This window comes from Apium graveolens, chromosome 2, assembly GCF_009905375.1.
Source record: "Apium graveolens cultivar Ventura chromosome 2, ASM990537v1, whole genome shotgun sequence".
In the NCBI taxonomy this organism is placed as follows: Eukaryota; Viridiplantae; Streptophyta; class Magnoliopsida; order Apiales; family Apiaceae; genus Apium; species Apium graveolens.
Genome location: NC_133648.1, coordinates 60921277 through 60944654, shown reverse-complemented (window position 1 = coordinate 60944654; position 23378 = coordinate 60921277). Strand labels below are relative to the sequence as shown.

The following is a 23378-nucleotide window of genomic DNA, read 5'->3' as shown; positions in this document are numbered from 1 at the left end:
ATATAGCTCATGCATATACCATGATCCCTTTTGTGTTGCTTTACCGATTGATATGTGATATTGATGCAAGTGTAGTGATAGCGTTAGAGTGATGTTTAATCTTGTTAGGTTGGCATGCATGCTAGAAACACTTGTAATTTCACTAAGTCTTAGAGTATGCTTAAGGACTAGATTGTTGTCATGATTTGATGGTTTTTGAGGTTAATCTATTGCTTATGCTTAGAATGTATATAGGCTCTTAATGATAAAAGGCATGAAAGGATAAAATTGGAGTAAAAAATGGAAATCATTGCTAGTTGTGGCTAGGCGTCAATTGGCTAGTAGCTGGCTCGTATTGTATGCGAGTAGTCTAGGGTTGAGCAAGATGGAGTGAAACGAACTTGCTCAGATATTTAAAAAAATAGAAAAAGAAAAAAAAAGAGGAAAAAAATATGGTTTAATGTATAATTGATCAAGAGTGAACTCTTTGGTATTCGAGTTATTAAGTTCTTAGGGGACTTCGTGCCTAGTAACCTAAGGCTTTTATAGTCTGGGATCCGCTAACCTAACGCTCGCTAAATGGATGCCATTTTATAAATCTTTTGTGGACCACACTCATTGCACGATCCAATAAGCATTTATTATGTGTTGAATAAAAGCAAGATTCCGTAATAAACTCCAATGATCTTGAAGTGTTATAAGTCATTTTGTGTCTAGAATATATTCATCGTATAATCTTGTGATTGCCTTGAGGATAATTAAGTTATGATGATTGATCTAGTTTTGAAGCATATCTATTAAGCATTCACACACATCACGTTTCTAGTTGTATGTTAGCTTGCGTGGTTTGATTGATCTTTAGTCGCCTAATTGCATTTGTTAATATGTCATGTGTTGGTTGGTTTAGTCATCGCGATGGGGATCACTGTATTTTACGTAGTTTGCATTCATGCATGTTTCTATTCTGTTTTTGAATCTACGACGCTTGAGGGCAAGCATCGATTTAAGTTTGGGGGTGTGATAAGTGGCATTTTATACCACTTAGAGCGTCTTATAATGGCTTGAATTGATGTCTTAAAATCAAGTATTTTTGTGTATTTGATGCATTTTTCTAGTGTTTTTGCATTTCAGGGTATAATTTGCTTATATAGGGAGAATTCATCAAAATAAGCTTAGGGTAGTGCTTGGGATAAGTTGCGGGGAGTTTTGCGAAGAAATCAGTAAAATCAGAAGCAAAAATATTATTTTTCCAGAAAGGTTGCAGTTGCCCGCCTGGAAGGAGCAGGAGACCGCCTGCTAGGAGGCGCCCAAGTGGAGATTGGAGGCGGCCGCCTGGGTGCGGGAATTTTAATTTTGGATTTTCTAATTCGAGTTCTATTGGGCTTCTGACAGCACTGTTTCTTGTGGACTCTTATATAAACCTATTTGGGAGACGTTTTCACAAGAAGCAAGGAACAAGTAACAAGGAGAGAAGATTAAGAAGACCGTTTTAGCACGCAACAACGAAGAAGAGGAAGCATACATTTATCTTGAGATTCTTTTAATTCGTTGTAACAGTGGATGCTAGTTTTCTTTACTCTTTGAACCTTAATACTCTTGTGACGTACTCTGTTTTTATTAAATATTTTTATTAGTTTATATCGTTGTGTTAATATCATGTTTTCATATGAACCCATGGTGACGATGAGTTCTATCATGGGCTAATCTTGATCATGGGTCAAAGCGGATTTATTATGGATTTCTTTAGTTAATTGTTTAATACCTTGGTATGTGGTGATTGTATGATATTTAGTATAGGTTGTGCTTATTCATCTTATGTGCGTCGTGAACATATAAGATAGCGTGTTAATCTCTTGTGCAGTGACAGTGAATCTTGAGATTTAGAACTTGCCATGCTAGTATAGGTTCATGTATTGTATGCATGATTAGTGGGTAACTCTAACTGTTTTACTTGCCCTGTGTAATCATAATGAATAACTTGCGCTTAAATTGTTATGTTGTCAAATTCTGTAGACATATAGGGTCTCAACATAATTGATGCCTATTCAACTTCTATCTTAATTGTGGATGCTTGGTAGAATGGTATTCGTACAATGAAAGTTGGCATTTATCAGTTTCGTTTTGTTCGATTAATATCATCACCATTACATGCTAAGGGTAATAACAATGACTATTGAATGAAGTATTAATGAAGTTATGATCTCATGTTTGTTTAATATTGATAATTTAAGTGTTTAATTCTCGTAGTTAATATTAGTTAATCAACCTTAATTGTTATTGTCTTGACATTGAAGAGTAATCATACATTGGTGAGTAAGTGTTAATTAAATATAATTAATCAGATTCTCTGTGGGAACGAACTAGAAATCATTCTATATTACTTGCGAACGCGTATACTTGCATGATTTGTGCCCTAACAGTGTTCACTTAGTTGGCTAGAAAGGCTTGATTAGTTGTTCTCAAGGGGAGACAAGAGCTAAGTGCCGGTGCGGTTGAACTAAGGGAGTTCTAGGTCCGTGACACCAGGGTCCAATTGGAAATAGTCCTAGGAGACTTCGGGACACGTGGTAAGATCACTGCCATCCAGATGGTCTGGATCCAGAACCTTCCAACGGTCCGGATCTAGAGGTACGATAGCTCATCACAGACGTCCACACATCCTTTGGCCCAAAATACATCACGGCTCAGATCAAAAGTACAAACCCCTAAACCCTAATGGAAAATCTATAAAAGGCTAAACAAAAGGCGTGTTGGGGGTTACTTCATCTTTACAATATAAACACATATACACACTCCATATATATTCTCGTAATTCCTATTTTACCCTTTCTTCTCTAATACCCTTTCTCATTCTCACACCGGAGGTGCCGCGGGGGTGCCACCCCCCTCCAGTTCTATTTTGCAGGAGCCCATCCTACAGCTACACCATAAACCGCCATCATTTCTGCTCAAATGGAGTTTGAGTCTGGGTAGAACAAGGAGACCACCCCGGGGTGATCTGAAATTATCATTGGCGCTAGAAGGAGGGGTCGAACCTCCGACCAGTGGTGTTCATTTTCGCTGACCTTACTCTGCCCATAAGATCAGAACACTACACTTCAGTTGGGGTTCTACTCTTGCTTTCTCAGATCTACTTTTTCCCTAAGCATACTTTCTTAAAACATCGTTAGTGGACCTTATTTATCTACCCTTGTTGTAGTGTTGTAGTACTTTTGGAGCTCATAGCGGTGATTATAAGGTATTTTAGATCTGAAATATGCGTGTTAACATTCGAGTTTACATTATCTCTAAACAATCATGACAACAAGAAAGAACAAGGCAGCCGCCTCTGTTCAGCCGCCTCCGCCCCAACCCAGGGATAAAGAAATGGAAGATTGTTAAGTGGCATTTATGTCCATTTAATATGCTCTATAAAAGCTTGAATTGATGTTTGTACTCAAGTTATTTGTATTTTTGATGTGTTTTGTAGTGTTTTTGCATTTCAGGCATATAACAGGGGTCAAGGTGATTTAGCATTAGTTTGATGCTAAAATGGTGTTAGGAAGGTGTCGTGAAGATTGCTCGTGCAAAGACGTCAAGAACCAGCTGAATAAAAAAAGCAAAATCATTTTTTCCAGAAGGTCAGCGCACCCGCGCTGTGCTAGCACGCGCCCGCGCCAGAGAAGCAGAATGTCAGCGCGCCCGCGCTGGTGAAGCGTACGGCCGCGCCAGTTCATGATTCCAGATTCCTGTATCAATTAAAAGACTGTTCTCTGGACATATGGATTAATTGGACTGCTATATTATGACAACTAAAAGACGTTTTTAAGAAGAGAGTTGAAGGAGAAGACATCGAGAAGACCTATAGCACAAATTCAACGAAGGCGAAGAAGATCTAGTTTATTCTTGTGATTCTTTGTTTTAAGTTATAATCTTGGATGCTCGTTTCTTGTTTTGTTGAACTTAATACTCTTGTTAATGTACTTTATTTATTATTCATTTTATAATGACCTAGTTTATTATACCATGCTTTCATCAGAACCCACGGTGATGATGAGTTCGATTATAGGCTAATCGTTATCGTGGGGTTCTAACGGATTTACTTATGAATTTCAATTATTAATATGTTTTGATACCTTAGTGTGTGGTGATTGTATGATATCCTAGTATTGGTTGTGCTTATTCGTCTTAAGAGCTTCGCGAACTTATAAGATAGTGTGTTAATCTCTAATGAAGAGACAGTGAATTTAGAGGTTTAGAATTTTACATGCTATCATAGGTTCATGTATTTGTTATGCATGATTCGTAGGTAATTTTAATCATCTTACTTTCCCTATGTAATCATGATAGATAACTTGCACATTAAACCGTTATGTTGTCTAATTCTATAGACATATAGGGTCCCAATATAATTGATGTATATTCAACTTCTATCTCTTTTGTGGATGTCTGGTAGTAGGGTAATCGTACAACGAAAGTTGGCGTTTACTAGTTTTGTGCTATCTGATTAGTTGTCATCACCATTGTATGCTAAGGTTAAGAACAAAAAGGCTATTGAATGAAGTAGTAATGAAGTTAGAATTTCATGTTTGTGTTATATAAGTAATCAACCTTTTTAATCTCTTAGTTAATTTGCATGTTAGTATAATCTCGTAGTTATAAACACTCTCAACTTATTAACATCTTAGCATTGAATAATAACCATACCATTGTTGCATAAGTACATTAATTGAAATTAACCTAAACCAGTCTTTGTGGGAATGAACTAGAAATAATTATATATTACTTGCGATAGCGTATACTTGCATGAATATTAGCGCGTGTTTTCATCCTAACAAGTTTTTGGCGTCGCTGTCGGGGACTCGAAGTTAATTTTTAGTTTATGTGCTTGACATCAGTGGTCCTTAAAGTTAATTGACTCGGATATTTTAATTATTTGTTTGATCATTGCTTTTCCAGGTATTCTAGAGAACGTGTATGCTAACGCGTTCTCAACTTCGAAAGAGAATACTGGGAAAAGCAAAGGAGAAAGTTGAAGAAGAAATCTTAGTTGAGAAAGAAGAAGAAGCTCTCGTTGTAACGGGTGAACCAGAAGCGAATACAAAAGCTTTGATACACTATTCTCATCCAAAGATCAATGATATTAGTCTACCATTGTCAGACCAGCCATCGCGGCTAACACTTTTAAAATCAAGCTTAGCATAATTCAGATGGTGCCGAACTCGGTTCGGTTTTGGGGTTCTCTGACTGATGATCCCAACATGCATATTAGAGATTTCATCGAGATCTGTGACACTTTCAAATTCAACAATATCTCTAAAGGCGCTATTAAGTTGAGGCTTTTCCCATTCTCTCTGCGGTATAAAGCTAAGTGTTGGATGTACTCTCTACCACCAGGCTCTATCACTAAGTGGGAAGATCTTGCTCAAAAGTTTCTTACTAAGTTCTTTCCTATGGCTAAGATTGCTGCAATCAGGAATGCTCTTACTCAATTTGTACAATATTTTGGAGAGTCTTTGTGTGAGGCTTGGGAGCGACATAAGGAGATGCTTCGAAAGTGTCCTCACCATCGGATTCCTGAATGGATGATCATTAACTATTTTTAAAATGAGTTGGGTGCCATGCTTGATGCAGCATCAGGTGGAGTCTTGTGGGCTAAAAGCTATGATGAAGCTTATGAGTTGATTGAACTGATGGATGCTAATAAATACTAGAAACCAACTCAGAGACTACCTCAAGGCAAGGTAGCAGGAATTCTGGAAGTAGATGCAGCTACTGCTATAGCTTCTCAGCTTAAGGCTTTGACGGTGAAGGTGGATTTTTTGGCTAATTATGAGTTAATCAGATTACTAGTGTCTGTGAGTTTTGTGCTGGTGCACATGAGGTGAAGCAGTGTGCTATTTCTAGTGAATCACCTCAGTTCTTGAGCAACTTTCAGAGGTCGCAACAACCAGTTCCAGCCACCTATCATCCCAACAACTGAAATCATCCTAACTTCAGTTGGAGCAATACTCAGAATGAGATGCAATAGCCTAATCAGCAGTATGCTGTAAAGTAATACACTCCAGCTGCAGCAAACTAATGAAAAATCTGAATTAGAGGAGTTGAGGCTCATGTGCAAGAGCCAAGCGGTGTCAATCAAGACCTTGGAGAATCAAATTGGTCAGATTGCCAATGCCTTGCTGAATCGTAAACCTGGTACACTCCCTAGTGACACGGAAGTTCCAGGCAAGAAGGAAGCAAAAGAGCAGGTTAAGGGAATTACATTGAGGTCTGGGAAGGTTGCAATTCCCGAAAAATCTCAAGTTTTGCCAGATGAAGATATGGCTGAGGAAGAAGTGTAGAAGGAAGCAAAAGTGGAACCAAGAAAGACTACTGTGGAACACACTCCTCCTGAGGGTAATACTAGGGAGAAATAGATCTATCCTCCACTTCCTTTTCCTAAGAGGCTGCAGAAGAAAAAGTTGGATAAGCAGTTTGAGAAGTTTCTGGAGGTATTCAAGAAACTTTATATCAACATACCTTTCACGGAAGCTCTTAAACAGATGCCTAGTTATGCGAAGTTTATGAAAGGTATTCTCTCTCGGAAAGTGAAGCTTGATGAAATATAGATAGTTTCTCTCACAGAGGAATGCAGTGTTGTGCTGTAACCGAAGTTGCCTCTGAAACTTAAAGATCCAGGAAGCTTCACTATTCCTTGTACCATTGGAAAAATGTCATTTGACAAATGTTTATGTAACTTGTGGGCTAGCATCAATTTGATGCCTTTTTCTATCTTCAAGAAGTTGGATTACCTGATCCAAAGCCTACTTATATGACCTTGCAGTTGGTCGATCGCTCTATTACATATCCACGAGGCATTGTGGAGGATGTCTTGGTCAAGGTGGATAAACTCATCTTTCCTGCGGATTTTGTAATTCTTGATTTCGAGGAGGATAAGAAGATTCTCATAATCTTGGGAAGACCTTTCTTGGCTACGGGCCAAACCTTGATTGATGTGCAGAAGGGTGAGCTCACTATGCGAGTACTGGATCAGGATGTGACTTTTAATGTGTTCAATTCCATGAAATTCCCTACTGATAATGAGGAGTGCTTAAAAGTGGAGTTGGTCAAGGTGATTTAGCATTAGTTTGATGCTAAAATGGTGTTAGGAAGGTGTCGTGAAGATTGCTCGTGCAAAGACGTCAAGAACCAGCTGAATAAAAAAAGCAAAATCATTTTTTCCAGAAGGTCAGCGCACCCGCGCTGTGCTAGCACGCGCCCGCGCCAGAGAAGCAGAATGTCAGCGCGCCCGCGCTGGTGAAGCGTGCGGCCGCGCCAGTTCATGATTCCAGATTCCTGTATCAATTAAAAGACTGTTCTCTGGACATATGGATTAATTGGACTGCTATATTATGACAACTAAAAGACGTTTTTAAGAAGAGAGTTGAAGGAGAAGACATCGAGAAGACCTATAGCACAAATTCAACCAAGGCGAAGAAGATCTAGTTTATTCTTGTGATTCTTTGTTTTAAGTTATAATCTTGGATGCTCGTTTCTTGTTTTGTTGAACTTAATACTCTTGTTAATGTACTTTATTTATTATTCATTTTATAATGACCTAGTTTATTATACCATGCTTTCATCAGAACCCACGGTGATGATGAGTTCGATTATAGGCTAATCGTTATCGTGGGGTTCTAACGGATTTACTTATGAATTTCAATTATTAATATGTTTTGATACCTTAGTGTGTGGTGATTGTATGATATCCTAGTATTAGTTGTGCTTATTCGTCTTAAGAGCTTCGCGAACTTATAAGATAGTGTGTTAATCTCTAATGAAGAGACAGTGAATTTAGAGGTTTAGAATTTTACATGCTATCATAGGTTCATGTATTTGTTATGCATGATTCGTAGGTAATTTTAATCATCTTACTTTCCCTATGTAATCATGATAGATAACTTGCACATTAAACCGTTATGTTGTCTAATTCTATAGACATATAGGGTCCCAATATAATTGATGTATATTCAACTTCTATCTCTTTTGTGGATGTCTGGTAGTAGGGTAATCGTACAACGAAAGTTGGCGTTTACTAGTTTTGTGCTATCTGATTAGTTGTCATCACCATTGTATGCTAAGGTTAAGAACAAAAAGGCTATTGAATGAAGTAGTAATGAAGTTAGAATTTCATGTTTGTGTTATATAAGTAATCAACCTTTTTAATCTCTTAGTTAATTTGCATGTTAGTATAATCTCGTAGTTATAAACACTCTCAACTTATTAACATCTTAGCATTGAATAATAACCATACCATTGTTGCATAAGTACATTAATTGAAATTAACCTAAACCAGTCTTTGTGGGAACGAACTAGAAATAATTATATATTACTTGCGATAGCGTATACTTGCATGAATATTAGCGCGTGTTTTCATCCTAACAAGTTTTTGGCGTCGCTGCCGGGGACTCGAAGTTAATTTTTAGTTTATGTGCTTGACATCAGTGGTCCTTAAAGTTAATTGACTCGGATATTTTAATTATTTGTTTGATCATTGCTTTTCCAGGTATTCTAGAGAACGTGTATGCTAACGCGTTCTCAACTTCGAAAGAGAATACTGGGAAAAGCAAAGGAAAAAGTTGAAGAAGAAATCTTAGTTGAGAAAGAAGAAGAAGCTCTTGTTGTAACGGGTGAACCAGAAGCGAATACAAAAGCTTTGATAGACTATTCTCATCCAAAGATCAATGATATTCAGTCTACCATTGTCAGACCAGCCATCGCGGCTAACACTTTTAAAATCAAGCTTAGCATAATTCAGATGGTGCCGAACTCGGTTCGGTTTTGGGGTTCTCTGACTGATGATCCCAACATGCATATTAGAGATTTCATCGAGATCTGCGACACTTTCAAATTCAACAATATCTCTAAAGGCGCTATTACGTTGAGGCTTTTCCCATTCTCTCTGCGGTATAAAGCTAAGTGTTGGATGTACTCTCTACCACCAGGCTCTATCACTAAGTGGGAAGATCTTGCTCAAAAGTTTCTTACTAAGTTCTTTCCTATGGCTAAGATTGCTGCAATCAGGAATGCTCTTACTCAATTTGTACAATATTTTGGAGAGTCTTTGTGTGAGGCTTGGGAGCGACATAAGGAGATGCTTCGAAAGTGTCCTCACCATCGGATTCCTGAATGGATGATCATTAACTATTTTTAAAACGAGTTGGGTGCCATGCTTAATGCAGCATCAGGTGGAGTCTTGTGGGCTAAAAGCTACGATGAAGCTTATGAGTTGATTGAACTGATGGATGCTAATAAATACCAGAAACCAACTCAGAGACTACCTCAAGGCAAGGTAGCAGGAATTCTGGAAGTAGATGCAGCTACTGCTATAGCTTCTCAGCTTAAGGCTTTGACGGTGAAGGTGGATTTTTTGGCTAATTATGAGTTAATCAGATTACTAGTGTCTGTGAGTTTTGTGCTGGTGCACATGAGGTGAAGCAGTGTGCTATTTCTAGTGAATCACCTCAGTTCTTGAGCAACTTTCAGAGGTCGCAACAACCAGTTCCAGCCACCTATCATCCCAACAACCGAAATCATCCTAACTTCAGTTGGAGCAATACTCAGAATGAGATGCAATAGCCTAATCAGCAGTATGCTGTAAAGTAATACACTCCAGCTGCAGCAAATTAATGAAAAATCTGAATTAGAGGAGTTGAGGCTCATGTGCAAGAGCCAAGCGGTGTCAATCAAGACCTTGGAGAATCAAATTGGTCAGATTGCCAATGCCTTGCTGAATCGTAAACCTGGTACACTCCCTAGTGACACGGAAGTTCCAGGCAAGAAGGAAGCAAAAGAGCAGGTTAAGGGAATTACATTGAGGTCTGGGAAGGTTGCAATTCCCGAAAAATCTCAAGTTTAGCCAGATGAAGATATGGTTGAGGAAGAAGTGTAGAAGGAAGCAAAAGTGGAACCAAGAAAGACTACTGTGGAACACACTCCTCCTGAGGGTAATACTAGGGAGAAATAGATCTATCCTCCACTTCCTTTTCCTAAGAGGCTGCAGAAGAAAAAGTTGGATAAGCAGTTTGAGAAGTTTCTGGAGGTATTCAAGAAACTTTATATCAACATACCTTTCACGGAAGCTCTTGAATAGATGCCTAGTTATGCGAAGTTTATGAAAGGTATTCTCTCTCGGAAAGTGAAGCTTGATGAAATATAGATAGTTTCTCTCACAGAGGAATGCAGTGTTGTGCTGTAACCGAAGTTGCCTCTGAAACTTAAAGATCCAGGAAGCTTCACTATTCCTTGTACTATTGGAAAAATGTCATTTGACAAATGTTTATGTAACTTGTGGGCTAGCATCAATTTGATGCCTTTGTCTATCTTCAAGAAGTTGGATTACCTGATCCAAAGCCTACTTATATGACCTTGCAGTTGGCCGATCGCTCTATTACATATCCACGAGGCATTGTGGAGGATGTCTTGGTCAAGGTGGATAAACTCATCTTTCCTGCGGATTTTGTAATTCTTGATTTCGAGGAGGATAAGAAGATTCTCATAATCTTGGGAAGACCTTTCTTGGCTACGGGCCAAACCTTGATTGATGTGCAGAAGGGTGAGCTCACTATGCGAGTACTGGATCAGGATGTGACTTTTAATGTGTTCAATTCCATGAAATTCCCTACTGATAATGAGGAGTGCTTAAAAGTGGAGTTGGTCAAGGTGATTTAGCATTAGTTTGATGCTAAAATGGTGTTAGGAAGGTGTCGTGAAGATTGCTCGTGCAAAGACGTCAAGAACCAGCTGAATAAAAAAAGCAAAATCATTTTTTCCAGAAGGTCAGCGCACCCGCGCTGTGCTAGCACGCGCCCGCGCCAGAGAAGCAGAATGTCAGCGCGCCCGCGCTGGTGAAGCGTGCGGCCGCGCCAGTTCATGATTCCAGATTCCTGTATCAATTAAAAGACTGTTCTCTGGACATATGGATTAATTGGACTGCTATATTATGACAACTAAAAGACGTTTTTAAGAAGAGAGTTGAAGGAGAAGACATCGAGAAGACCTATAGCACAAATTCAACCAAGGCGAAGAAGATCTAGTTTATTCTTGTGATTCTTTGTTTTAAGTTATAATCTTGGATGCTCGTTTCTTGTTTTGTTGAACTTAATACTCTTGTTAATGTACTTTATTTATTATTCATTTTATAATGACCTAGTTTATTATACCATGCTTTCATCAGAACCCACGGTGATGATGAGTTCGATTATAGGCTAATCGTTATCGTGGGGTTCTAACGGATTTACTTATGAATTTCAATTATTAATATGTTTTGATACCTTAGTGTGTGGTGATTGTATGATATCCTAGTATTGGTTGTGCTTATTCGTCTTAAGAGCTTCGCGAACTTATAAGATAGTGTGTTAATCTCTAATGAAGAGACGGTGAATTTAGAGGTTTAGAATTTTACATGCTATCATAGGTTCATGTATTTGTTATGCATGATTCGTAGGTAATTTTAATCATCTTACTTTCCCTATGTAATCATGATAGATAACTTGCACATTAAACCGTTATGTTGTCTAATTCTATAGACATATAGGGTCCCAATATAATTGATGTATATTCAACTTCTATCTCTTTTGTGGATGTCTGGTAGTAGGGTATTCGTACAACAAAAGTTGGCGTTTACTAGTTTTGTGCTATCTGATTAGTTGTCATTACCATTGTATGCTAAGGTTAAGAACAAAAAGGCTATTGAATGAAGTAGTAATGAAGTTAGAATTTCATGTTTGTGTTATATAAGTAATCAACCTTTTTAATCTCTTAGTTAATTTGCATGTTAGTATAATCTCGTAGTTATAAACACTCTCAACTTATTAACATCTTAGCATTGAATAATAACCATACCATTGTTGCATAAGTACATTAATTGAAATTAACCTAAACCAGTCTTTGTGGGAACGAACTAGAAATAATTATATATTACTTGCGATAGCGTATACTTGCATGAATATTACAGCGTGTATTCATCCTAACAAGTTTTTGGCGTCGCTGCCGGGGACTCGAAGTTAATTTTTAGTTTATGTGCTTGACATCAGTGGTCCTTAAAGTTAATTGACTCGGATATTTTAATTATTTGTTTGATCATTGCTTTTCCAGGTATTCTAGAGAACGTGTATGCTAACGCGTTCTCAACTTCGAAAGAGAATACTGGGAAAAGCAAAGGAGAAAGTTGAAGAAGAAATCTTAGTTGAGAAAGAAGAAGAAGCTCTTGTTGTAACGGGTGAACCAGAAGCGAATACAAAAGCTTTGATAGACTATTCTCATCCAAAGATCAATGATATTCAGTCTACCATTGTCAGACCAGCCATCGCGGCTAACACTTTTAAAATCAAGCTTAGCATAATTCAGATGGTGCCGAACTCGGTTCGGTTTTGGGGTTCTCTGACTGATGATCCCAACATGCATATTAGAGATTTCATCGAGATCTGCGACACTTTCAAATTCAACAATATCTCTAAAGGCGCTATTAAGTTGGGGCTTTTCCCATTCTCTCTGTGGTATAAAGCTAAGTGTTGGATGTACTCTCTACCACCAGGCTCTATCACTAAGTGGGAAGGTCTTGCTCAAAAGTTTCTTACTAAGTTCTTTTCTATGGCTAAGATTGCTGCAATCAGGAATGCTCTTACTCAATTTGTACAATATTTTGGAGAGTCTTTGTGTGAGGCTTGGGAGCGACATAAGGAGATGCTTCGAAAGTGTCCTCACCATCGGATTCCTGAATGGATGATCATTAACTATTTTTAAAACGAGTTGGGTGCCATGCTTGATGCAGCATCAGGTGGAGTCTTGTGGGCTAAAAGCTACGATGAAGCTTATGAGTTGATTGAACTGATGGATGCTAATAAATACCAGAAACCAACTCAGAGACTACCTCAAGGCAAGGTAGCAGGAATTCTGGAAGTAGATGCAGCTACTGCTATAGCTTCTCAGCTTAAGGCTTTGACGGTGAAGGTGGATTTTTTGGCTAATTATGAGTTAATCAGATTACTAGTGTCTGTGAGTTTTGTGCTGGTGCACATGAGGTGAAGCAGTGTGTTATTTCTAGTGAATCACCTCAGTTCTTGAGCAACTTTCAGAGGTCGCAACAACCAGTTCCAGCCACCTATCATCCCAACAACCGAAATCATCCTAACTTCAGTTGGAGCAATACTCAGAATGAGATGCAATAGCCTAATCAGCAGTATGCTGTAAAGTAATACACTCCAGCTGCAGCAAACTAATGAAAAATCTGAATTAGAGGAGTTGAGGCTCATGTGCAAGAGCCAAGCGGTGTCAATCAAGACCTTGGAGAATCAAATTGGTCAGATTGCCAATGCCTTGCTGAATCGTAAACCTGGTACACTCCCTAGTGACACGGAAGTTCCAGGCAAGAAGGAAGCAAAAGAGCAGGTTAAGGGAATTACATTGAGGTCTGGGAAGGTTGCAATTCCCGAAAAATCTCAAGTTTTGCCAGATGAAGATATGGCTGAGGAAGAAGTGTAGAAGGAAGCAAAAGTGGAACCAAGAAAGACTACTGTGGAACACACTCCTCCTGAGGGTAATACTAGGGAGAAATAGATCTATCCTCCACTTCCTTTTCCTAAGAGGCTGCAGAAGAAAAAGTTGGATAAGCAGTTTGAGAAGTTTCTGGAGGTATTCAAGAAACTTTATATCAACATACCTTTCACGGAAGCTCTTGAATAGATGCCTAGTTATGCGAAGTTTATGAAAGGTATTCTCTCTCGGAAAGTGAAGCTTGATGAAATATAGATAGTTTCTCTCACAGAGGAATGCAGTGTTGTGCTGTAACCGAAGTTGCCTCTGAAACTTAAAGATCCAGGAAGCTTCACTATTCCTTGTACTATTGGAAAAATGTCATTTGACAAATGTTTATGTAACTTGTGGGCTAGCATCAATTTGATGCCTTTGTCTATCTTCAAGAAGTTGGATTACCTGATCTAAAGCCTACTTATATGACCTTGCAGTTGGCCGATCGCTCTATTACATATCCACGAAGCATTGTGGAGGATGTCTTGGTCAAGGTGGATAAACTCATCTTTCCTGCGGATTTTGTAATTCTTGATTTCGAGGAGGATAAGAAGATTCTCATAATCTTGGGAAGACCTTTCTTGGCTACGGGCCAAACCTTGATTGATGTGCAGAAGGGTGAGCTCACTATGCGAGTACTGGATCAGGATGTGACTTTTAATGTGTTCAATTCCATGAAATTCCCTACTGATAATGAGGAGTGCTTAAAAGTGGAGTTGGTCAAGGTGATTTAGCATTAGTTTGATGCTAAAATGGTGTTAGGAAGGTGTCGTGAAGATTGCTCGTGCAAAGACGTCAAGAACCAGCTGAATAAAAAAAGCAAAATCATTTTTTCCAGAAGGTCAGCGCACCCGCGCTGTGCTAGCACGCGCCCGCGCCAGAGAAGCAGAATGTCAGCGCGCCCGCGCTGGTGAAGCGTGCGGCCGCGCCAGTTCATGATTCCAGATTCCTGTATCAATTAAAAGACTGTTCTCTGGACATATGGATTAATTGGACTGCTATATTATGACAACTAAAAGACGTTTTTAAGAAGAGAGTTGAAGGAGAAGACATCGAGAAGACCTATAGCACAAATTCAACCAAGGCGAAGAAGATCTAGTTTATTCTTGTGATTCTTTGTTTTAAGTTATAATCTTGGATGCTCGTTTCTTGTTTTGTTGAACTTAATACTCTTGTTAATGTACTTTATTTATTATTCATTTTATAATGACCTAGTTTATTATACCATGCTTTCATCAGAACCCAAGGTGATGATGAGTTCGATTATAGGCTAATCGTTATCGTGGGGTTCTAACGGATTTACTTATGAATTTCAATTATTAATATGTTTTGATACCTTAGTGTGTGGTGATTGTATGATATCCTAGTATTGGTTGTGCTTATTCGTCTTAAGAGCTTCGCGAACTTATAAGATAGTGTGTTAATCTCTAATGAAGAGACAATGAATTTAGAGGTTTAGAATTTTACATGCTATCATAGGTTCATGTATTTGTTATGCATGATTCGTAGGTAATTTTAATCATCTTACTTTCCCTATGTAATCATGATAGATAACTTGCACATTAAACCGTTATGTTGTCTAATTCTATAGACATATAGGGTCCCAATATAATTGATGTATATTCAACTTCTATCTCTTTTGTGGATGTCTGGTAGTAGGGTAATCGTACAACAAAAGTTGGCGTTTACTAGTTTTGTGCTATCTGATTAGTTGTCATCACCATTGTATGCTAAGGTTAAGAACAAAAAGGCTATTGAATGAAGTAGTAATGAAGTTAGAATTTCATGTTTGTGTTATATAAGTAATCAACCTTTTTAATCTCTTAGTTAATTTGCATGTTAGTATAATCTCGTAGTTATAAACACTCTCAACTTATTAACATCTTAGCATTGAATAATAACCATACCATTGTTGCATAAGTACATTAATTGAAATTAACCTAAACCAGTCTTTGTGGGAACGAACTAGAAATAATTATATATTACTTGCGATAGCGTATACTTGCATGAATATTACAGCGTGTATTCATCCTAACAAGTTTTTGGCGTCGCTGCCGGGGACTCGAAGTTAATTTTTAGTTTATGTGCTTGACATCAGTGGTCCTTAAAGTTAATTGACTCGGATATTTTAATTATTTGTTTGATCATTGCTTTTCCAGGTATTCTAGAGAACGTGTATGCTAACGCGTTCTCAACTTCGAAAGAGAATACTGGGAAAAGCAAAGGAGAAAGTTGAAGAAGAAATCTTAGTTGAGAAAGAAGAAGAAGCTCTTGTTGTAACGGGTGAACCAGAAGTGAATACAAAAGCTTTGATAGACTATTCTCATCCAAAGATCAATGATATTCAGTCTACCATTGTCAGACCAGCCATCGCGGCTAACACTTTTAAAATCAAGCTTAGCATAATTCAGATGGTGCCGAACTCGGTTCGGTTTTGGGGTTCTCTGACTGATGATCCCAACATGCATATTAGAGATTTCATCGAGATCTGCGACACTTTCAAATTCAACAATATCTCTAAAGGCGCTATTAAGTTGGGGCTTTTCCCATTCTCTCTGTGGTATAAAGCTAAGTGTTGGATGTACTCTCTACCACCAGGCTCTATCACTAAGTGGGAAGGTCTTGCTCAAAAGTTTCTTACTAAGTTCTTTTCTATGGCTAAGATTGCTGCAATCAGGAATGCTCTTACTCAATTTGTACAATATTTTGGAGAGTCTTTGTGTGAGGCTTGGGAGCGACATAAGGAGATGCTTCGAAAGTGTCCTCACCATCGGATTCCTGAATGGATGATCATTAACTATTTTTAAAACGAGTTGGGTGCCATGCTTGATGCAGCATCAGGTGGAGTCTTGTGGGCTAAAAGCTACGATGAAGCTTATGAGTTGATTGAACTGATGGATGCTAATAAATACCAGAAACCAACTCAGAGACTACCTCAAGGCAAGGTAGCAGGAATTCTGGAAGTAGATGCAGCTACTGCTATAGCTTCTCAGCTTAAGGCTTTGACGGTGAAGGTGGATTTTTTGGCTAATTATGAGTTAATCAGATTACTAGTGTCTGTGAGTTTTGTGCTGGTGCACATGAGGTGAAGCAGTGTGTTATTTCTAGTGAATCACCTCAGTTCTTGAGCAACTTTCAGAGGTCGCAACAACCAGTTCCAGCCACCTATCATCCAAACAACCGAAATCATCCTAACTTCAGTTGGAGCAATACTCAGAATGAGATGCAATAGCCTAATCAGCAGTATGCTGTAAAGTAATACACTCCAGCTGCAGCAAACTAATGAAAAATCTGAATTAGAGGAGTTGAGGCTCATGTGCAAGAGCCAAGCGGTGTCAATCAAGACCTTGGAGAATCAAATTGGTCAGATTGCCAATGCCTTGCTGAATCGTAAACCTGGTACACTCCCTAGTGACACGGAAGTTCCAGGCAAGAAGGAAGCAAAAGAGCAGGTTAAGGGAATTACATTGAGGTCTGGGAAGGTTGCAATTCCCGAAAAATCTCAAGTTTTGCCAGATGAAGATATGGCTGAGGAAGAAGTGTAGAAGGAAGCAAAAGTGGAACCAAGAAAGACTACTATGGAACACACTCCTCCTGAGGGTAATACTAGGGAGAAATAGATCTATCCTCCACTTCCTTTTCCTAAGAGGCTGCAGAAGAAAAAGTTGGATAAGCAGTTTGAGAAGTTTCTGGAGGTATTCAAGAAACTTTATATCAACATACCTTTCACGGAAGCTCTTGAATAGATGCCTAGTTATGCGAAGTTTATGAAAGGTATTCTCTCTCGGAAAGTGAAGCTTGATGAAATATAGATAGTTTCTCTCACAGAGGAATGCAGTGTTGTGCTGTAACCGAAGTTGCCTCTGAAACTTAAAGATCCAGGAAGCTTCACTATTCCTTGTACTATTGGAAAAATGTCATTTGACAAATGTTTATGTAACTTGTGGGCTAGCATCAATTTGATGCCTTTGTCTATCTTCAAGAAGTTGGATTACCTGATCCAAAGCCTACTTATATGACCTTGCAGTTGGCCGATCGCTCTATTACATATCCACGAGGCATTGTGGAGGATGTCTTGGTCAAGGTGGATAAACTCATCTTTCCTGCGGATTTTGTAATTCTTGATTTCGAGGAGGATAAGAAGATTCTCATAATCTTGGGAAGACCTTTCTTGGCTACGGGCCAAACCTTGATTGATGTGCAGAAGGGTGAGCTCACTATGCGAGTACTGGATCAGGATGTGACTTTTAATGTGTTCAATTCCATGAAATTCCCTACTGATAATGAGGAGTGCTTAAAAGTGGAGTTGGTCGATTATGTGGTTACGTTAGAACTTTATCAAATGCTAAGTTCTGATGCCTTAGAAAAGGCCTAGTTGGGGACTTCAAATAGTGAAGATGACGAAGGTGATGAGTAGTTGAAATATTTGAATGCTTCTCCTTGGAAGTGAAGGCTGGATATGCCTTTTGAATCTCTTGGATTGGAGGAGCTGAACAAATCTCCAAAGTGCCTCAAGCCATCTATTGATGAAGCTCCTACACTCAAACTTAAACCATTGCCTAAACACTTAAGGTATGCTTTTTTAGGTGATGCATCTACTTTGCCTGTTATTATTGTATCTGACCTTTCAGGTAGTGATGAGGAAAATCTCTTGAGAATTCTGAGAGAGTTCAAATCGGCAATTGGTTGGACAATAGCATATATCAAGGAAATCAGCCCTTCTTATTGTTTGCATAAAATTCTGCTAGAGGAAGGAAGTAAGCCGACTGTTGAGCAACAGAGAAGGCTTAATCCGATCATGAAAGAAGTTGTGAGGAAGGAAATTCTCAAGTGGCTAGATGCAGGGAACATTTATCCCATTTCTGACAGTTCTTGGATGAGTCAAGTTCAATGTGTGCCGAAGAGATGAGGCATCACAGTTATTTCTAATGAGAAGAATGAGCTCATCCCTACTCGAATAGTCACGGGGTGGAGAGTTTGCATGGATTACAGAAAGCTGAACAAAGCTACAAGGAAGGATCACTTTCCTCTTCCGTTCATTGATTAAATGCTTGACAGGTTGGCTGGGCATGAGTACTATTGTCTTCTAGATGGCTATTCGGGTTATAATCAGATTTGTATCGCTCCAGAGGATCAGGAAAAGACTACCTTTACTTGCCCCTTTGGTACTTTTGCCTTCATAAGAGTTTCTTTTGGGTTGTGTGGTGCACCTGCCATGTTTCAGAGATGTATGATGGCCATTTTCTCTGACATGATTGGTCAAAATGTGGAGGTGTTTATGGATGATTTCTCTGTGTTTGGTGATTCTTTCGACGAGTGATTGCAAAATCTTGGCGCCATTCTTAAAAGGTGTGTTAAAACCAATCTAGTTCTCAACTTGGAGAAATGTCACTTTATGGTGCAACAGGGCATTATTCTGGGGCACAAGGTCTCTAGTAAGGGTCTTGAGGTGGACAAATCAAAGGTGGGGGTGATTGAAAACCTTCCTCCACCAATTTATGTTAAGGGATTCCGCAGCTTTCTTGGGCATGCGTGTTTCTATAGGCATTTCATCAAGGACTTCTCTAAAATCTCTAAACCTTTGTGCAATCTTCTAGAGAAATATGTCCAGCTCAAGTTTGATGACTAGTGCCCAACTATTTTTGAGAGCTTGAAGAAGAGCTTGATCACGGCACCTGCCATAACTGCACATAATTAGGATGAACCTTTTGAAATGATGTGCGATGCAAGTGACTATGCAGTTGGAGCAGTTCTTGGGCAGAGGAAGAACATCATATTTCATGTGGTCTACTGTGCTAGTAAGACCTTAAATGGTGCTCAACTGAACTATACCACTACTGAAAAAAGCTTTTGGCTATTGTCTACAGTTTTGAGAAGTTTAGATCTTATTTTCTTGGGACGAAGGTGACAGTTTTCACTGATCACGCTGCAATTCGCTATCTCGTCTCGAAGAAAGACTCGAAGCCTGGATTGATACGATGGGTTCTTTTACTTTAGGAATTTGAGTTAGAGATCAAGGACAAAAAGGTACTGAGAATCAAGTCGCTGATCATCTCTCTCGGTTGGAAGATCCTAGTACGACTTCATAGGATAAGACATTGATCAATAAGTCTTTTCCCAATGAGCAGTTGTTCGGGGTGCAAGAGGAAGAACCGTGGTTCGCAGATATTGTGAACTACCTTGTGAGTAATATTATGCCTCCAGATTTGTCTTCTGCTCAAAGGAAGAAGTTTTTTCATGAGGTGAAGTGGTACATGTGGGATGAGCCATTCTTGTTTAGGCAAGGAGCTGATCAAATCATCAGGAGATGTATTCCATACAGCGAAACGGGGGGATCTTGCGAGATTTTCATTCGACTGTTTATGGAGGCCACTATGGTGGAGAAAAGATAATAGCTCGTATTCTTCAAGCGGTATTCTTCTATCCTAGATTGTTTAAGGGTGTGCATCAGTTTGTTTTGAAGTATGATCGCTGCCAGCGTGTTGGTAATATGTCCAAGAGGGATGAGATGCCTCTTAATGTGCTTCTGAAGGTTGAAGTCTTCGATGTTTGGGGAATTGATTTCATGGGGCCATTCGTCTCATCTTGCAATAATCAGTATATCTTATTGGCGGTTGATTATGTTTCGAAATCGGTTGAAGTCAAGGCTTTACCGACAAATGATGCGAAGGTAGTGCTTAATTTTTTTCATAAGCAGATATTCACAAGATTTGGGACTCCAAGAGTCATAATCAGTGACGAGGGATCGCATTTCTACAATCGCAAGTTCACTGCTATGATGTAGCGATATAATGTGAATCATCTCATTGCTACAACCTATCATCCTCAGACAAATGTTCAAGCTGAGGTATCTAACAGAGAGATCAAGCATATTCTAGAGAAAGTTGTGTGTCCATCAAGGAAATATTGGTCTTTGAAGCTGGATGAAGCTGTGTGGGCATATCGAACAGCATACAAGACTCCACTAGGCATGTCGCCATGTTAGTTGGTTTATAATAAGGGTTGTCATTTTCCTGTGGAACTCGAGCATAAAGCGTATTGGGCTTTGAAGAAGTTGAACCTTGATATGGATGCAGCTGGTAAGAAAAGGATGCTTCAATTGAACGAACTCAATGATTTTCGACTTCAAGTGTATGAGAACAACAAAATGTATAAGAAGAAAGTCAAGAGGTGGCAAGATAGGGGTCTAGTGCTCAAATCATTTGTGCCGGGGTAACAAGTTCTTTTATTCAACTCTCGTCTCCGTCTTTTTCCTGGAAAGTTGAAGTCGAGGTGGTCAGGGCCGTTTATTATCAAAACTGTGTTTCCACATGGAGCGGTGGAGATTTTTGAGAATGATCTGGGCCAAGCGTTCAAGGTAAATGGACAGAGGTTGAAGCTTTACCATGGGGATACGATAAACCGTGAGATGGTTAGTGCCGTTTTATTGTCAACTTGATCTCGGGATTCTACATCAAGCTAACAACGTAAACCAAGTGCTTCTTGGGAGGCAACCCAAGTTTGTTGTACATTAGTAGATAGAGGAAGAAGAAAACAAGGAGAAAAACACAAAAAATCATAAAAAGGACAAAATTCGGTGTCAACTACAGTAGCATGGCGCGCCCGCGCTGAGAATCGGGGCGGCCAAGCCAAAACTCCAGTAGCTGCACGCACCCACGCTGGTATGCGGGGCGGCCGCGCCGGTTTTCCAGAAGCATGACGTGCCTGCGCTGCCAGGCGGGGCGGCCGCGCTACACTCCAGTACCCGAAAAAAAGAAATAGAAAATCGGGGAGTTTAATACAAAACCATATCACACCCGATTATCCCTCCTCCACTTCCCATAATTTCTATTCCAAATTAATTCCATTACCCCCATTACTCCCATTAATCCCACTTCTTTTCCATAACTAATTTAATCTCCTATATATACACACACTTATACACAATCTTTTCCATCACTTTTCAATTCTCAAACACACAAATATCTCTTATACACTTCTATTCTCGCAAACTTATTCACTTTCAATGGCACCCAAAAGACAAAGAACCCAAGTTAGTAGCAGCACCATGGATTCTTCAAGTGTTGGGGGGTGTGAGGCCTAGGTTTTCAACTCCGGAGGCTGAGGCAGAGTATACGAGGCTGTTTTCAAAACCTATATCCAAGGAGCGAGGTTTTCTGCCAACAGGGAGGGATGGTAAGTTGTTAAAGATGATTGTGGAGATGGGTTAGATTGCTTTTGTGAGGCACCCCCTGCGGTACCTATGAGTGTGGTTCGCGAGTTTACCCAAATACAAAGGCGGACAAGAATGGTTTTAATGTGGTGAGGGGGTTAATGGTGGAGTACAGTGCTGAGGCTATTCAGCGGGTGATCAACTAACCCGAGAGACAGGAGGGTCAGGATGATTGGGTTACGAAGACGGGGGAAGATTTTGACTTGGAATTGATAGTTGCTACTCTTTGCATTCCCGAGACGCATTAGAAGCTTAAGAAGGGTACGAACGAGTATGCTACTTTCCCTACATCATGTATAAACAGGTATGCCCGTGCATGGAACTCCTTTATTTGTGCTAACATTATGACTTCATCACATGTGCATGATGTTACGGTGGACCGGGCGAAGTTATTGTGGGGTATTCTGCAGGGTGATTATGTGGACTTGGGGTCCTTTATTTATCAGGGGATTTTGAGGTTTCTGTGAGGGAGCATTACGGGTGCTATTTCATATGCGTCGATTATGACGAAGTTGTGTGTTGCAGTTGGAGTTCATTGGCCAGCACAGGAGCAGCTGCAGATGCCTAGTACCCCAATTGATAGTTCAACTATAGCTTTGATGCATGAGTGATACAGTGGAAAGGCGGATGAGAAGGGGTCGGTTATTTATATGAGCACTTGCCAGGTGGACGGCCAGCTGATCATACATATGCTGGTGGTTTTGCTCAGGCTAATAGAGCAGTTTGGAGAGCGCAGAGGGGTGAGCCTAGTTCTTCACAGCAGCAACAACAAGATGTTGAGGGCAGTGCTGGTTTGAGTTCAGCACAGTATAGGCGCTTGATGAGGAGGATGGATGCGATGCATGACATCCATAGTCGGTTTGTACATGATCTCACCCAGGCATTGGGGATTGCATTCAGAGTCATAGGAGTTGACATCCAGTGGCCAGTATTCGGTGAGGACTCTGTGTACCCGCTTCCTGACACTCCTGACACTCCACCCCATGAGGGTGATGACCCTAATTCTGAGTAGTTATGCCTGATTCGTTACTATTACCTTCACTGATGACAGTGAATATTTTAAGTTTAGGGGTGGTAGTTAAGGAACATATGTTTGTGTGTGTCTCATATAGTTTGCATTTTCATGATAGTGTAGTATCATATAGTTGCATATTTGCCATGTAGTAGTTTTTTTATTTTGCATGTTAGTATGTTGTATATAGTTTCATTCATTTGCATATAGTTTCATAATCCCTTAAGTTTGCTTTACTGATTTATTTATGATATTGATGCTAGTATAGTGATGTCTTATATAGTGATGTTAAGTCCTATCGAGTTGATTTGCATGCTAGAAATAATTAAAAATTTCACTACGTCTTATAGATTGCTTGAGTGCTAGATCATGGTCATGTTTTGTTGTTTGTCGAGGTTTAATCACTTATTTATATTTAGAATTTAGGATATTCTCTTAATGGCAATATAACATGGATATTTAAAAATTGGAGAAAAGCATTGGATTTCATTGCTAGTTGTTGTGGCTAGGTGTCAAATGGCTAGTAGCTGGCTCATTTTTTATGAGTAGTCTAGGGATGAACGATATGGAGCGAAACGCACTCGTTCAAAAATTTGAAAGAAAAAAAAAAGAAAAGAAAAAAAGAAA

At 39.3% G+C, this 23378-nt stretch overlaps 4 non-coding genes across 4 annotated transcripts; all 4 read right to left on the bottom strand.

Annotated features, from left to right (window-relative positions):
• Window positions 1-5428: 5428 nt before the first annotated feature.
• LOC141709863 (small nucleolar RNA R71) lies at window positions 5429-5534 on the bottom strand. Its single transcript, XR_012570418.1, has one exon. It is a non-coding gene; the product is annotated as a small nucleolar RNA R71 (small nucleolar RNA).
• Window positions 5535-9018: 3484 nt separating this feature from the next.
• On the bottom strand, window positions 9019-9124 carry LOC141709861 (small nucleolar RNA R71). The gene has a single exon (XR_012570416.1). It is a non-coding gene; the product is annotated as a small nucleolar RNA R71 (small nucleolar RNA).
• A 3484-nt stretch (window positions 9125-12608) lies between these two features.
• Window positions 12609-12714, bottom strand: LOC141709859 (small nucleolar RNA R71). Its single transcript, XR_012570415.1, has one exon. It is a non-coding gene; the product is annotated as a small nucleolar RNA R71 (small nucleolar RNA).
• A 3484-nt stretch (window positions 12715-16198) lies between these two features.
• On the bottom strand, window positions 16199-16304 carry LOC141709858 (small nucleolar RNA R71). Its single transcript, XR_012570414.1, has one exon. It is a non-coding gene; the product is annotated as a small nucleolar RNA R71 (small nucleolar RNA).
• Window positions 16305-23378: the final 7074 nt, after the last annotated feature.